The sequence below is a fragment of the Limulus polyphemus genome, unplaced genomic scaffold (assembly GCF_000517525.1).
Source record: "Limulus polyphemus unplaced genomic scaffold, Limulus_polyphemus-2.1.2 Scaffold1456, whole genome shotgun sequence".
Classification (NCBI taxonomy): Eukaryota; Metazoa; Arthropoda; class Merostomata; order Xiphosura; family Limulidae; genus Limulus; species Limulus polyphemus.
In genome coordinates, this window is record NW_013667066.1 from 240,480 (window position 1) to 258,959 (window position 18,480).

General features: G+C 33.5%; 1 pseudogene; it reads left to right on the forward strand.

The window, feature by feature from the left end:
• Positions 1–18,480, forward strand: part of LOC106463663 — a 119,763-nt pseudogene that overhangs the window by 68,161 nt on the left and 33,122 nt on the right.

The following is an 18,480-nucleotide window of genomic DNA, read 5'->3' on the forward strand; positions in this document are numbered from 1 at the left end:
ACCGCCAACTTTGGGCTACTCTTTTACCCACGAATAGTGGGATTTACCGTCACATTATAACGCACCCACGGCTGAAAGAGCGAGCATGTTTGGTGGGACGGGGATTCGAACCCGCGACTCTCAGATTGCGAGTCGAGCGCCCTAACCACATGGCCATGCCGGGCCCCTAACCTCAAGACAACAAGTGTAATCGTATCAAATTATTGAAAACCAACGAGCATGATCAACACAAGTTTATTAGACTGGTATGCCCTGGTAGTTAGGGCGCTCGACTCGCAAACATGCTTGCCCTTTTAGCTGTGGGAGCGTTATAACGTGACGGTCAATCCCACTATTCGTTTGTAAAAGAGTAAGAAGCCCAAGAGTTGACAGTGGGTGGAGTTTACTAGCTGCCTTCTCTGTAGTTTATCATTACTAAATTAGGGACAACTAGTGCAGATAACCCTCGAATAGCTTTGCGCGAAATTCCAAAAAAACGAAACCCTAAGTCTGTTTATTTTTTAAACGCAAAGCCACATCTGTGCCCAACGAAAGTATCGAACCCCAAGTTTTAGCACTATCAGGCCACAAGCTTAACACTGATCGACGGAGGAATAGATCCGAAATCTATAAAACTCTCTACGTTATCAAAAAATATTAATAACGAAAAATATAATTCCTTAGAACGATAATTTTATACTTTGATAGATTTTTGGTTAATTTTGCAATATAATACAACTAATACTTTGATATATATTAAAATATCGTTGATGTGTCCCAATAAATTAGTTACAATCAACTACATACAGCTTTTAATAACAACAGTATGGGCATCCCATAAGATATTCTATACTTTCATAATAATCTCAAAATCATTTTAACCTCAAATATGGTATAAAAGAATATGAATAATTTCCAATGTAGGCTATTAATAGTTCAAATGGTTAAGAGTTTATGTTCAAATCAAATTGCAAGAATGTTAATTCTATTCAAAAAATAAGAAATAAATTCGGAATCGTCATAAAATATGGTAGAAATCAAAGTCTTGCGAAATTGGAAATAAAAATATTTTTCCTTCAGAAAAGATTTTTTTTTTCCAAACCGACGAGCTAAATCGGATCTGCAGATGGTATTATTGGATTTTGTTATTGCTTGGGGTAACAAGGTGCTTGCTCCAATGAGCAATAGCAAGTTCTTAGTCTCTTCATCTCTTTTTCAATATGTCCTTACTCTTGTAAAAAAAATAAAAAAATGTGATGACGAGACTTAGAAACCATTTGATTTTTCCCAGTCTTTCAATATAAACTTCAGAATTTTGGGGATTGAAACTGCATATGGCAGTGAGTCGGGGAATATTTACTTAAACAACCCCCATCTGAAAACTGTTAAAATTAATCCTTAATATCGGTCTTTTATAAACAATATTTTTCACAAAATTCGTTCTATTATAGCTGTTGAATTCAGGCCTTTGATGTTCTATAAATCCTTGGAATGATTTGCTGTACTCTAAATAACGGGTTCATGATCATCGATGATTCGTCTTTCAGTCAAGTTATTTTCGTGTTGTTTAGTATCTAGAACTATAAAATACTTTATTATACAAAATGTATTACACATTTCGAGTTTTCTACAAACTTTCAAGTTAGCTCATAATGAACACAATCTTGAGTGTGATAAAATAAGACTTACAATGGAGTTAACTGTCTTAATTTCACCTGGTTCTGTTTTTTCATGCTGGCTTGATTAATTTTATATCGGTATATTAAGTCACTTAACAGTTAATTTTTGGAGTAAAGTAAAGTAAAATACTTTAACATTTTATTCTCAAACCTATGATGCCAAACAACATAGGCTCATTATAAACAAACAAATACACAAGTTAGTGAACACGTGTAACTCTATATTGAAACTATCGAAAACGGAAAAGTTGAGACAAGAGCCAATATAGCAAGGGTTTAAATACAACATAAACTTATCAAACATGTACATGGAATATTACTTTAATAATTCAGAAAACTATTTAAATCCTGAATACGCCAAAAGTCATATGTATATCAATAATATACGTTTTCTCAAAGTACAACAGAGAATATGGAAGGTTAATCTCACTTCGTAAGAACTATTTACACGAGTGTAGAATATGCAAATCCGTATATCTGATTCTTGACGAATTCTCGACCATTCGACAGTGGCAAAAAGTTATATCACTGCCTTTTTTTTTAGGGTGGAATATTCATATAAGTAAAACAGCTACATAAAAATGCAAAGGCCCGGCAAATAAGTTTCAGAGACGATTGTCAACTGTATAGCACAATGAATAGCATCGACAAGAAATATTAACACTCTCATATGGAGATGTAAAATCACCTAAATAACATTCAATTGCATACAAAACTGCATCTACTCCTATATATATATATATATAGAATAAGTTTTACATATAGAATAAGTACCCTAAATAGTAGTCTGAAACATACCAGGAAGCTCATCAAATGTACTAACCATGCTATGACAAGGGTCTGTCACGATTGTCCTGGCATGACCGGATAATCAGGGTGCTCGACTCGCAATCTGTGTGTCGCCTGTTCGAATTCCAGTCATTACAAACATTCTCGCTCCTTTTAGCCGTGGCGTATTATAATCTGACGGTCAATTCCACTGTTCGTTGGCGATGGGTGGTGATGACTAGCTGCCCTCCCTCTAGTCTTTCACTGCTAAATTAGGGACGGCTAGCGTAGATGGCCCTCGTGTAGCTTTGCGCGAAATGTAAACCACTCAACACCATAAAAAAAAACACATTTTATTTCTAATGAATACTGTTTGATCTAATATAACATAAGGAAATGTATAAGCTTAGTAATGCTGTGATTTAATTTCTATGTAGCAACTAGTTGGATTGAGAAAAGTAAAAGTTACTACTTACGTCGATTTAAGAAAGATGAAGCCAATTAATTGAAACCAGTATTAGTTTATGGTCGTGAAAAGCTATCTTTCAGACTAACCATTTCATTGCACACTGCCTATAAGGTTGGAGGTTAAAAAGTAATCGTTGTTGTTTTTTTAGCGTAAAGCTATACAATTTGTTATCTGCGTTCTGTTCATCATGGTGAATCAAACCCTAGATTTTAGACGTGTAAGTACGTAAACTTAACACTCGTCAACCAGAGGATTGAAAAAAGAGAGTTTAGATTAAATATAATATTTTAAGTTAGATTTTTTTTCTATATCTACTTTATCTAAGTATAATATAATATATAGAAGTTTATTAGGTTTAGGTTTTTTTAACAATTATCTTTTAGATTATCAGATACATTATGCTTCAGCCTTTTTGGTTCTAGATTTTAATGTAAGAAGGGAATGTTTTCACGAGCTGAGATTAGTGATTACTGATTTTATGATTTGTGTTGTAAAGAAAGAAATAAGTCGAAGAAAAATGTGCAGTGGATTAAAAATTAAATGAATAACACACAGTCACACACGATAAGTAATTGTTCAACCTTTTTTGATCGTATCATTAATTTGAATATCTAATTCAATCTCTACGCCCTATTGTTAGTTATTCAAGCTTAACTGAAATTAGATAAAGTACTTTAAAGACGTCAGATCATAATGCTGATTTTTCAGCCAGTGAGTAGTTATAAACACATTAAAAAAATTAAATTTTTGACATCAAATAAAGTATATCAATCACTAATATTTATTAAAGCATCAAATTTTTATAGCAAAGCTGGTTGAGGGTTTTTATTATGCCTAAAGTTACATAATAGACTATCTGTCCAATACGGGTATCGAAACCCAATTGTTTGCCGTGTAAACATGCAGACTTACTGCTGAGCTACTACGGAACTTGCAGTGAAGAAAATTGAGCCTGTTATTTTGTTACAATATTACCATTTTTTATCAAAACTATTTTAATATGATAATGCCTTGTATTTAAAAACACCTTTGGTGATTATTTAAGAGGTTTTTTTTGAGCTTGTGTGGTTTTAAAAAAGAACATTTAAACACGTATTTCTTCTTTTTACATCCAGACTTTGCTATGAAAATTGCTGATTCGAATGTAAATGACTGAAGTACCAAAGTACCTCTATTTTTATTAACCCCAAGATCGATAGAAAACGTTAACTTTAGCCTCAGATCCTCCACCAAATCTATATGTTTTACTAAAATGCTTCTTCATGTAGTTTTACCATTTTTAACAGTTCTAAACTAAGTCTAATTTTCTAAACACGCCAAATTCCATGTTTTATACTGTATATCAACATGTTCATACACTATAAATTGTGGTATAGCATATATTATATCCACGTATTGTTAATCATGTTACACTTATCTATCGTAACAGATAGATAGACTAGTTGGTAAATCATTCTTACAAATATATACTGATCAGTTGAATACACAACCGAAATTCACGTGAAAACTTTCTTTTAAAAAAAATATACAACACAATACTGGTTTGTTAAATTCTAATCGATCCCTCTCTATTCTTACACAAGGGATATAATCTTTTTTTTGTGGGGGGGAGGCTGTTCTAAGACTCGTCTATATGCATTGAAAATTCAACAGTATGATAATGAATGGTTCTTCTTGTCTTCATTTATTGTGTGCCATGTCGGTAGCCTCCCCTCAGACTGCGAGATAAAGCACGGCGCGTTTCTCTGGTTCCGAGAGACTAGCTACAGCAAGTGATGACAATTTTATTTCTGGACCCACTATTAACCCTCGAGGGACAGCAAAATACCATAGTCAGACACCTCTCTGTCACGAACTGCCTTCGTAGAGTTCTGAAGCACGTTCGCATTGTCTTTGTTTTATCTATCAAGATAAGATTACCCCTTTTATAATGAGTTTCTTATGATATTTATACGCCATTGTTGTTATGGAAAATGAGTTAATATTAAAATAAATTCTGGTAATGAGTAAAGTAAGTTCCTTCCACGAAAAATACAGGTTTCAATGTATAATAAATTGTTTGTTTGTTTTGAAATTCGCGCAAAGCTACACGAGAGCTATCTGCGCTAGCCGTCCCTAATTTGACCAGATGGAAGGCAACTAGTTATCCCCACCCACCGCCAACTCTTGGACTACTCTTTTTACCAACGAATAGTGAGATTTACCGTCAAATTATAACGTTCCCACGGCTGAAAGAGCGAGCCTGTTTGGATTGGACAGGGATTCGAACCCGCGACCCTCAGATTGCGAGTCAAATCGGGCCCGTATAATAAATATACGATTGAATTATTTTACCGTGTAAGTGCTGCCATATTAGTAAAAATGTCGTCAAATTTTACATTTATTATTATTATAAAAACAGGTTAGGCTGCACGAGCATATTAATTTTCAGCTAGCTTGTGTTTACTATTTTTATTGAAAAAAACAAGACAACTAAAATGAAACACCACTGTTATTACAGAAAATAAATAGGTTGCATTCGTTATTAAAGCGTTAGGAAAATATCCCATTGTATCCGCTATTGGTGCTATAGTAAACAGGCCGATTCCCTTTGTTGTTACCACTGTAGGAAACAAACCGGTTTCATCCATTGTTGATGCTATGGAAAAGAAGATAGCTTGTCCCACTATAATACTCTAAAAAAAACAGATCGCAACCGGTTTCATCTATTATTGGTCCTCTAGATAACAAGATAGCTTGTTCCCCTACAGTACTCTAGTAAAACAGATCGGGACCGGTTTCATCCATTATTGGTCCTCTAGATAACAAGATAGCTTGTTCCCCTACAGTACTCTAGAAAAACAAATCGGGACCGGTTTCATCCACTATCGGCCATCTAGAAAACATGGTAGCTTTTTCCACTATAATGCTCTAGTAAAACAGACCGGGACCAGTTTCATCCACTATTGGTGTTCTAAAACTCAGGCTAGTTTGATGGCATTAATGGTGCTATAGACAAGTAGATTTCATTAGTTTGTGGTGCTATAGAAAAAACAAAAACTTTTTTCACCCACTGTTGTTGCTCTAAAAACAGGCTGTTTGATCCATTATTTGTGCTATTGAAAATAGGTTAGAACCATTCATTATTGATGCATAGAAAACAAGTAGAATCTACCCATTATAAGTTCTATAAGAAACGGGCAGATTCCATTTACTTTAGTCCAGTAAATTTTGTAGGATATTATATCATTTGGAACGAAGATTGGAATACAGATATTTGGATTTCTCTTCTTAATGGTATTTGCTGGGAAGTGATTAAGAATATTATCAAGGATAAGCAAAAAAAAAAGTATTACAAACTCGTGTAAGTTAAACAGTAGTATATTTATATGCCTCTCAGCAAACAGACAAACATTTGTCTCTCTGATAAACTTATAATCTAAAAGATTTATAAAGAATTTTGCAATCGAAAACAAAAAGTAAAACTTTTTTTTTTTCAAGTGTGACTCTGGTGTCGCCCTCTATGCATTTTTCAATGCCATTAACCGGAAACCTCGAATGGTGGCAGTTATTGGTCCTACTGCTTCTGATGTCACTGAGCGTCTTGCAAGAGTTATCAACTACTGGAACATAGTACAAGTAAGAGAGTTCAATGACTCTTAATGGAATTGTAATCTAGATTTCAAAATGGAAAATAAGACAATAATTTAAAATATATCATCATTGTTGTATTTGTAGATATCTTGACTTTTTCGTTTTTATAAGCTTTTATAAATAATTTTAAGAAGTTGTTGCATATTTCAGCTTAAACAACTGGTTATAATAATAAGAAAATCTAAATACATCAGTATTAGTACTATCACGAATAATTCACACCTTTTACTCCCGACATGCTATGTGCTATTTGTGTAACAATGATTACACCTGAGTTAGGTTATATTAATACTGAATATGTCCTATTGCTTTTAATACAACCGTGAATAATTCGCGCTATTTACTCCCAGCATGCCATGTGCTGTTCCTATAAGAATGAATACACCTGAGTTGGTCAGGTTATATTAGTACTAATGATGCCCTAGTGATGTTAGTACTGTCATGAATAATAAACGTCCTTTACTACCAGCATGCATGAGCTGTTCATATAAGGATGAATACACCTGAGTTGTCAGGTTATATTAGTACTAATGATGCCCTAGTGGTGTTAGTACTGTCATAAATAATAAACGCCCTTTACTCCCAGCATGCCATGAGCTGTTCATATAAGGATGAATACACCTGAGTTAGTCAGGTTATATTAGTACTAATGATGCCCTAGTAGTGTTAGTACTGTCATAAATAATAAACGCCCTTTATTCCCAGCATGCCATGAGCTGTTCGTATAAGGATAAATACACCTGAGTTAGTCAGGTTATATTAGTACTAAATATGTCCTACTTATCTAGATTATTTCTTAGAAGCAAACTTCATAAAGCTCGGGTATCAAAAGATGAAAACATGGTTATTATGGTACTTCATATTTCATCTGTAACTTTTATAATGATCACAATTTTGACTAAGAAGTTTTACTTCAAAATAAACATTGTGTTTATTCACTGTAAACGAATGTTTCGTTTCTCTCCATAATCAGAAGTTTATTATTGGATTTTAAAAAAAATGCGCTAAGAAAAAGTCCGAATTGATAAGAATAAATAATAATTATTAGAGACAAAAGTTAATTTTGTTTTTGTTTTCAATGTTTGTACTAGAGCGTTTTGGTTTTGGTTTTTCCACAGAGAAAATAAACAGGTGGTGTAAAAAATAACACAGAAATTATTCTCCTTATTAAGCGGTTCAGTTGCAGTAACACGCGTTCTATTAATTAACGTTCTAAATTTTCATGAATAACAAATATCATGCTTTCTAGCTAATCGCAAAGTCGTTTCATTATAAAGAATAAAAATTCAGCTTTGAAAAATTAAGGGTACCGAATTAACACCTCCTTCTGAATACTACTGTATGATTTATATTAAATAATGTAAAAAAGTATATATAAAGTAACATGTATCTTGTCAAATGTTCATTGAGATGGTATTTCATAGTATGGTCGTCGTATTTTTTTTTCGGGGTGTTGTATTTGTAAATCAGCTTTGACAAATTAAGGGTACCTAATTAACACATCCTCCTGAATAACACTGTATGATCTATATTAAATAATACAAAAATTATATATAAAAGTTCATGTATCTTTTCAAATGTTCATTGAGATGGTATTGTATGGTATGGTCGTCGACAATTTTTTTTTTGGGGGGGGTGTTGTATTTGTTAATGATTCATTAGTTAAAGTTTAATAATATTATATATATCTTTTTTACAGATATCCTTCGGCTCGTTGTCTCCAGCTCTTAGTGATCAAGAAAACTATCCCCTGTTCTACCGCACGGTGGCACCTGATTCTTCCCACAATCCAGCGCGTTTAGCATTTATAAAGTATTTTTCTTGGAATGCTGTTGCAATACTCCACGAAGCTGACGACTTGTATGCTCTGGTAAGGCAGAGTTAAGATATCGCAATTATATTTGTTTAACTCCTTACATATTGTAATTCTTGTGTATTAGAAACAAAAATATGGACATTCAAACTGGAGCTATTCATATTTAGACTTAAATTCTGTTGTATCAGTTGACCTAAAACACATTACTTTCCATTATTCCATAATTTTCACATCGGAAAATGTTATATTTCGTCCAAATAAGCCATATTTGTAACTATATCATTTATCATATGAACATTAGTTTCGTTTTAAAGCATTCGGTTTAGTTTTAGATGTTCCTAAAACACATTACTTTCCATTATTCCATAATTTTCACATCGGAAAATGTTATATTTCGTCCAAATAAGCCATATTTGTAACTACATCATTTATCATATGAACATTAGTTTCGTTTTAAAGCATTCGGTTTAGTTTTAGATGTTCCTTCAAGAAACCAAATACAGTTCAACATTAACCTCATCTTTACTCATATGTAGAAACTATAACATGAAACGGCTGTTTACCAGGTAAAATTCAGTTGAGATGAATAAGATGGACTACGTTCCTGGAAAACGTGGCTGAAGCAGCCACTCACAGTCCAGTTCTCGCCTGCAACAACCAATAAGACACACAAAAACACCCTATAGCGCAAATTCAAAAGTACCACAGAATGTAAATAGCCTCTAAAGAACAATAGTGACATCTGTTATTAATTAAAAACACAAGATAAAGATATCGTTTCTACTCATGATGACAGCTTAGACAACAGTACCAAGACTCGTTTGATACTTCGTCCCTCACCTGTGTTCTCCAAGTTTAAGATATCTTTTTAAATGCCCTATAAAAGTAAAATATCAAATGTATAAGTCTTTTTTTTTTTACTTCCATGCAACTGTGAGTGTAAAAAAAAGAAAGATCAGAAATGATTATTTATTTTCCCATCAGTGGGACTTTAAAATGTTTTTCAGGGTGTTTCAAGATTATGCGTAAACGTTACCCTAATATTATAAAGTCTGAATTACGAAATATAAAATACAATTTAATATAATAGTTTGTTTGTTTTTTGTTGTTGTTTTTTTAATTTCGCGCAAAGCTACACGAGGGCTATCTGCGCTAGCCGTCCCTAATTTAGAAGTGTAAGATAGTCATCAAAACCCAACGCCAACTCTTGGGCTACTCTTTTACCAACGAACAGTGGAATTCACAGTCATATTATAACGCCCCCACGGCTGAAAGGGCGAGCATGCTCGATGACAAGGATTCGAACCCGCGACCGTCACATTACGGAGCAAACGCCCTAACCACCAGATCATGCCAGACCGCGTTAAAATAAAGAAAGAGCAAATGATAGACTAAAATATAGAAAAAAAAATTAGTTTCTTAAATAGATTAAACAGTAGATACGAGTTACAGGAAAATAAATATAAGAAAATTGTGATATTAAACATCACATGATTCAAAACGATACATCAACAAGAACAGGAACAAAATATAACGTGCTGAAAGCACGGTGAGTATTGTAGTTATCATTTCTAGGACTATCGCGTACTGAAACAAATCTCTCGATAACTGTTTCAAGAGCTGAAAGGTTAAAAACTAAACATTTACAATCGCTCCTCTTTCAAATTGTTAAGAGCTTGGCTTAGGCGATCGCGTTTTTTGGCTCGTAATTTTTCAAACAACCATAGATTGCTTAACATTACAAATTTAAACTTATTTTTCAAAGGTAAAATTTGTATTAAATACTGGCATCAGTTTGAGTAAAATACATAAAACGAAACGAACTATATTGCCTATGAACCTGTTTAAAGATCTAAAAATCCTGTCATTCTGGTAGATAGATTTTAATTAAAACTTAAACTGAACTAGTATTATTATTATTGAGCTTATACACTGGATTTGAAGACGTGGTTAAACGATGCTTAAGTTTTTTTTTACCCTCTCTGGGCACAGCACAGTTAGCCCATTATGTAACTTTGTGCTTAACAGTGAAACAAACCTTAGGTATCCTTGTCGTATCATTCAAGAGTTACGAATGTAACATCCAAAACATAGTTACAGTGCGTTATAGGTGGGTGCTATAGTAGGATAAATATAACTCAAAATAAAATATCGCAATATCGGTCATGTAATAAAAGAATAGTGGCCAGGCGTGACCCGGTGTTTAATGTGCCAATACCGGGAATCTGAAGATGCCTGAATGACATCCTGCTTCCTTAAACACGTGCTCAGCACTTTCGGGTCTTGGGTTCGTTATAAGAGTAACTGTCGTGTCGTACTACTCGATCACACAATAATAGTTCAAGACTTGGTAGTGAGTGTGTTATTGACAAGATGCCTTCCCTCTAGTCTGTCACTTCCAACCGCATATAGACATCCCTTCTGTAGCTTTGTGCGAACATTATCAAGACATTAAAAAGAAATACCCTGTAAACTCGAAGATAGCCAGAATAATTCTAGTTATTTCGGGGGGTGGGGATATCGAAAATCGCTACATGTTGGACAAACTAAGGTTGGAAAGTTAAAACAAAAACAAAGTACCTCTAACTGAATGCCACATTTGATAATCCAGCCTAGTTTGCACAAGCTAGATTGCGTTTGTTAGAGTATTCCTAAATGAAAATTAGATTTCTAAGGCCACTATTCGGCACGAGTTAGATTGGTGTATAAGAATGCATTTTACTAATTGAAAGACTCGCCGCTTTAAACCAACCGACCACAGAGAGGACTACTTTTGTCTAAGTTAAACTGTAGATCATGAATTACAACCAAAGTTTTTGTTTAGTTTTAAATAGTTTGAGCTCTTATTATCCATTTAATTTGTACTGGCTAGTGCATAAACTACACTTTGTGACAGAAAGTATACTGTTGACATCACTGTTATCGTTTGCTGTTTAAAATCTCAAGTTTGTGTTTGATAACCTAAAGAGAATTTTTTCGCATGCTGCAAATTTACTAGAGTTTCAGAAAGAAACAAAGTCCCATTTTTTAAAATAGCTCCTTCACTAGCACTATTTTTATTTCAGTATTTTTCCAGTGTTTAACGCTCAAACTGTTAAAGAAAGAAGGCTTAAAATATATAATGAAAAATCGTTTTGCACTGAGCGTTGTTTTCTTTTGTTCTTAGTGTACTTTAAAGATTTTACGTCAGAGGTGTGAAGAAGATATAATCTCAAATATATATCTTGTCTAATTTTTAAGCAGATATCCTTTCCATTCAATACTAGAATTCACCATCATTAAGCTTCTATTGAAGATTCTTATGAAATTACAACAGCAATTATTTTCCCACTGATTTATAATAACTTAAAAGAAATGAAATACATTAAATTTCTAATCATATCAAAGTTACTTAATGCTCGATTTACGGACCTATTTTGGTTGAGTCTGTTTTCTTGGCTGCATTTAATCTGTTAAACAGTTAAAGATTAACTCCTATATGCTTGTTTTTAATTATACACAAAGCTACACAAAGGCTATTTGTGCTCTGCCCACCACGGGTAGCGATACCCGGTTTCTAGCGTTATAAGTCCGCAGACACACCGCTGTGCCACTGGGGGTCAGCTCCTTTAGGAGGGCCGTTATATATTTCAATACTTTCACTTGTTTTTTGTTTTTTTACGTTCTTACAGTTTAATACAATGTCTGTCTTTATAACTCATAACTATATGATAAAACAAGAAACAATTATAAGTAAAAAGCTAAATTAAGGCATAAATATTTTCTCGTTACTTCGCTAAAAGTTTTCTTTAATCAGCCAAAAGTTTCTCCACATTTTCCCACAGGCACTGAACGAACTGGTGACAGATTTAGAACAAGCTAACATCACCTTGACACTTACTGAAAGTATTACACTTTTGGATTACAGGGACAGTCTTTTAATGCTGAAGGTAAGACTTGTTTGTCTTTGTATATCTGGTTTATAGTTATTGCAATGAATTATATTTTAAGTTAAAGGATCAAAACAACAATGAATGCATAAAGTTGTACATATACACAATTTACTGCACAGTTGTTTCATTTCGAACATGATTTAATTTCTAACGTGTCTCTCTGTAATAAACAATTATTAAATTAGTAATATTTTCTTTAGTACCAACGGTATAATATCAATTGTACAATAACTTTTGTCCCACAGTGTATTTGAATTACTTTTGAAAACCTAATCTTTGTAAAGTTTTATGGATTTTTCAATATTCAAGTTTAATATATTTAATATATATTTGATTTGTTTTCTGTATTTCTTATTCCATAAAGTTGATTTATACCTCAACTACAAGTTCAACTCACTTCCACCAGAATATTGTTTCTTCTTTTATATCTATATTTTTTCAGATATTTCAAATTTATTTCAGTTAAAACATAAGGCAGTATGTCCTAACTTTTCATGTCAACACCGTTACCCAAAACATATTCTTTCACACAACAAAATAGTTTACATAACGCATATATATAACGTAAGCATGTGTTATACACCACAGAGGTGTAGACGACTCGTTTTTGTTTAATAACAAAATTATTCAAATAAATAGTGAACATCATTCTGATGGATATGCTAAGATAAAGTGTTAATTTCATTCTTGAACTGATAGATATACAGGTTTAAGCATATTTTGAGTCTTCTCATATTTACTGCACTATTCACCCTAACCCATCTTCTCATATTTACTGCACTATTCACCCTAACCCATCTTCTCATATTTACTGCACTATTCACCCTAACCCATCTTCTCATATTTACTGCAATATTTACCCTAACCCATTTCGTTCTCTATTTAGTAGACGAGAAGGAAGGAGATTAGAAATCAATAAAACGACAAAGGATGGTAAATTAAATACAACATTCAGCACGCTTGCGCATGCCATCTTATCTTTAGAGAAAAAATCCAAGACTCCAGAAAAATAAAATCGAACTGCAATTTGTATCATTTATGCAATTTTACTCGTGGTATTTTGTCATACTGCTCAAAAAATAGAATAGTTTACTCTAAATTGTGAATATCTGGTTTGGGTCTTTGTTATTGTTTTTTTTTCAGTTTCAAATGCTATTTTTTGTATTTCTGCTGGGCCAAATAGATGAATAAAACAAGCACAAACCTGTTGCCTGAACCTCAACGTTTATGTGTAGTGAGTGCCAGTAAAAATCCACGAGTTCGTGAAGACTTATCATTTGTAACCATTGAGATCGATATGTGAAATGCACGTGTACACCTTCCAAATTTATGTTTTCCCTTTTTCAGGAGAATAAATACATATTAATAACACTTTGGTGAAAATACCATGGTTGCTTTTCGTGAGAGTGTTATGTACTGGATGCGAAGTTTTTTATGGACTACAATTCCTTAGAGTTTAAAAATGGATGATATTTCCACCGATTTAAAACACAGAACTCAAAAAAAAATGTCCACTTGTGTAGTCCATGTAAATGTAGTTCATAAAACCCCTGAACCCACACAATACATTCTCTTCTTAAGCAGATATTATGGATTACTGAAAATAAAAATACTTCTAAGTCCTTCAGTTTTTTTTATATGAGACTTAGGAAAAGTAAAGATTTATTAGTTTAATCTGAAAAAACTGTTACTAAAATAGTTTTAAAGTAAGAAGCGGAGACACATCAGTACGCGCAAGTTGTGGCTTAGGATAATTTGTAATGTCATTACTAGTCAGCGCTTACATTTCTACGAGTGTGAACAAGTTGAATAGTGTTATACTGACATTAAAATATTTGAGTTGAAATTTTGCTCTAATTTTTTCTTCAATTATTTTTTTTACTATGAGTACATTTTGGAACGAAAAAACTTTTCTCAAATTCGAAAGCATTCGGTATTTTCTCGTTAGTGTCTAATAACAAAATATTCATGATTAAAAATGAATTATGACGTGTTCTATTTTTCGGAATAACTTGAATGTTAGTGTTCTTGTTTGTGAATTTGTTTATGGTTAGAGATAAAAAAAATATTAAACATTATTTGTTTGTTTGAAGTTAAGCACAAAGCTACACATTGGGCTTTCTGTGCTCTGCCCACCACGGGTATCGAAACCCGGATTCTAGCAGGGTAAGTCCGCAGACATAACGCTGTGCCACTGGGGGGGGGGGTCAGTTAATTAATACTGAAAACAACTATTTACTAGGAATAATTACGCGACAAAAACTTGATAGGTTGATTTTTTTAAGCTGCATCATATTTGATGCCGTAAATATTAAAATCAAATTCTGATTATTTTGTTCAGAAAAGCCATTTAAAATAACTGAGGGGCTAAAGATTGTTAAATGGAAAATAGGCATTTCGTTTGCCTGTTGTTAAATATTTTTAGTAACCTAAGTGATTCAGCGGAAGGGGAAATAATTAAAGAAAATAAGACTTTCCATTTCAAATATATGTAGGTTGACTGACAGTTTTAGAAAAAGCATCATCAAGAAAGTTACTAATTTCTTAATAGTTTAAGTAAAGAGTAAAACTTCTATGAAAGTACATTACACTGCACAGGTCATTAATTCCAAAGGCCTATATTAACCAGCAACATTTCATAATATACATACCATATTAGTTAGTTTTGAAAAGGTTAAAAGGTGGGATTTTCATGTACATACATTTAATTAATTTATATATAAAATTCTTACCTTTTAACTTTATTCTCGTATTGAAAACTACATGTTAAAAAAAAGTGTTATGTTATAAGTTAACACAAACATATTCCACAAAAACGCAAACTGTGTTCCACACACACACGCATACACAAAGTTGAGGGAACTATAACACTATCAGTTTGTTAGTTTTCTAGCAACACAAATGACGTGCAGTTTTCCATCCAAAATTATGTTGATGTAAGTACATAGTTGTGCTGTGATATCGTATTTTCATTATGTGTATGTAGATAATATATACAATTCAACACAAAAATTGTGCATAAGTCAACATATATGTGTTTTGTTTTGTTAGCCCACAATGGCTGTGGTGTTTTAATTTTTTGTAGCCATTCAAACGAGTTCCACAGATCTCAAGTCGTGTAGTTTCAACAATGTTTTTTACAGTACACGACTTATTTCACAAAGTACAACAGTACAGACTTGTAATAAAAGAAGGGAAGAGTAGTGCTATGACAAAATATATATGATATCATTTTACATTTTTCTTTATTGTTCAATTTTGGTATCCGAGTCAGAACTCTGTAGTACTGATGTCCTTTTACGTGTCCTCGACTACAATCCGCCGCGAAGCCGAACAACGAGGAATTCACACAGACCAGAGGAGAACGCTTTCCACATCAACTTTTAGCTATCTCCCTTTTTTCGAACTTCAGATCCATCTCACTTTTTTTTTCGAACTTAAGATCATCTCCCTTTTTTTCGAACTTAAGATCTATCTCCTTTTTTTTCGAACTTAAGATCTATCTCCCTTTTTTTCGAATTTAAGATCTATCTCCTTTTTTTTCCGAACTTAAGATCTATCTCCCTTTTTTTTCGAACTTAAGATCTATCTCCCTTTTTTCGAACTTAAGATCTATCTCCTTTTTTTCCGAACTTAAGATCTATCTCCTTTTTTTTCGAACTTAAGATCCATCTCCCTTTTTTTTTCTACCTTAAGATCGATTTTCCTTTTTTTCGAACTTAAACGTTATAACATCTTTTCCAGTTGTTCCAAGACACCACGAGAAACTCTCTTCCACAGTATTTCATCTTACACATTCTCTCCAAGTTGGATTCTCCTCGAAACAAAACACAACAACATGCAACTGTAATGATTTTAGGTTACTTTTCCCTTTCTCCAGGGTTACCATGACAGATTTATTGGTCTAAGTTCATATGTGTGACCTTTTTCTTTTAGAGATTTCTCGATGGACAAGCCGGCCACAGAACACATCATTTACAGAAACATTGCATTTATTTTAAAACTATATTTTCAACTTATGTAAGTGTATTATACTGCTGTTGTTCTTTCTTAATACGAAGGTAACAAAACAGTTTATAACACAATGTTGTTCATAATTCATAATTTCTCTGAGTTCTTATCGCCTAACATAAATATCACTTGTTGTTGTTGTTGTTTGTTATTAAGCACAAAGCTACACAAAAGGCTATCTGTGCTCTGCCCACAACGGGTAACGAAACCCGGTTTCTAGCAGTATAAGTCCGCAGACATACCACTGTGCTACTGTGGGGCCATAAATATCACAAATCTACCTGTTAAACTTTTCTATTATTATAAGCCAGCTACATAAAATATTCATGTTTTTTCCTTTCTTAGCGGAATGATGTTTAATAATAAAAAACTGTAAGCGTAAAACCAAACCGCTTCGCATGTAAGAATAAATGTCAAAAGTTGTATAGTTTTTTAACTTACACTTTTTTCTCCGTGGATTGTTCATTGCCTCCCCCCTTTTTTTTTAGTTTCTCTCGCATGCCAAATCTACGTAAATTATATCTAGACTTTAACACTATATGCGAGCTCCTTTCTCGTGGCATCTTAACCCCAACTGGCGGTTGTTGACCTTTATCAACCATACGTGTATTTTAGAATTTACAATTCAATTCAATGTCATTGGGCCCAATATTAGAAAGAAAAAATAACTTCAGGAGTTTCTTTATGATTTTAATAGGCTTGGCAGTACAAGGAAGTGAAATTATTAATGAATAGTTATGTTATTACTTATCGTGCTTGCAAAAACATCCCCTACTTTTTGACACCTAGTGAGTGCTAGCTCTATGTTTTCAGATGCCTTGATCCAACAATACCAAAAAACGAAACTCTTTACTCGGTGAAATAGACCAGAATAACAACTGGATTAAAACTCCGGAGGTATTTTATTGTAATAGTATTGTAAATGTTTATAAGATATTTTCGTCAAACTGATCTTACAAAACATATAATATTATACATGTATTAGTTTGGTATGTTTTGAATTTCGTACAAAGCCACCCGAGGGCTATCTCCGCTATCCGCTCCTAATTTAGCAGTGATAGACTAGAAAAAAGGCAGCCAGTCAACCCCACCCACTGTCAGCTCTTGGGCTACTCCTTTATTAACAAACAGCAGGATTGACGGCCACATTATAACGCCCCCACAGCTGAAAGGACGAGCATGTTCGGTGGCGGGGGGATTCGAATCTGCGACGAGCAGATTGGGAGTTGAGCGCTCCAAACACCAAGTCATGCCAGGCCCTATATTTCAGTTGAGCGCTCCAAACACCAAGTCATGCCAGGCCCTATATTTCAGTTGAGCGCTCCAAACACCAAGTCATGCCAGGCCCTATATTTTCAGTTGAGCGCTCCAAACACCAAGTCATGCCAGGCCCTATATTTTCAGGAATGTGTTCATTATTTTAAAGTAAAACTGGTACTTGCAGTTTAAAATATCCTATGATAAAACTGCTAATAGATAATAATTTCTCCATTAACATGGGGCGTGAGCGAGCAATTAGTGTGTCGGACTCCGAATCTAAGAGTCCATGGTTCGTGTCGTGTTAGTTTAAAATTGCGCTCCGCACTTTACGGGCTGTGAATGAGTGTTAGGACTGATAGTCAAATGGCACTCTTCAATTTGAGTAGCCCAAAAGTGGTGTTGCCCAGCAGCCTTATTTCTTGTCTATCAGTCCAAAAATATAGAGATGGCTGACGCAGAAAAGCCATCGTGTAGCTTTACGCGAATATCCGAAACAAACAGAATCCATGAACATATCTGAAGAACAATCTCATTAATTAACCACGTAGTTAATAAATATTGATGCTTCGCCACTTATTGCGAAACATAATAGTTTAATGCGATTCAAACCAAAATTTTGAAGTTTTAAAAATTGCGAGTATTACGATTAATCTAAATAAGTATATTATAGGTATCTATTGTTTTATTAAACAGCTGTTTATATCTATTGTTTTATTAAACAGCTGTTTAAATCTATTGTTTTATTAGTATTATTAAACAGCTGCTTAAATCTATTGTTTTATTAGTATTATTAAACAGCTGTTTAAATCTATTGTTTTATTAGTATTATTGTTTGTTTGTTTGTTTGTTTTTAATTATGCACAAAGCTACACGAGGGCTATCTGTGCTCTGCCCACCACGGGTATCGAAACCCGGTTTCTAGCGTTTTAAGTC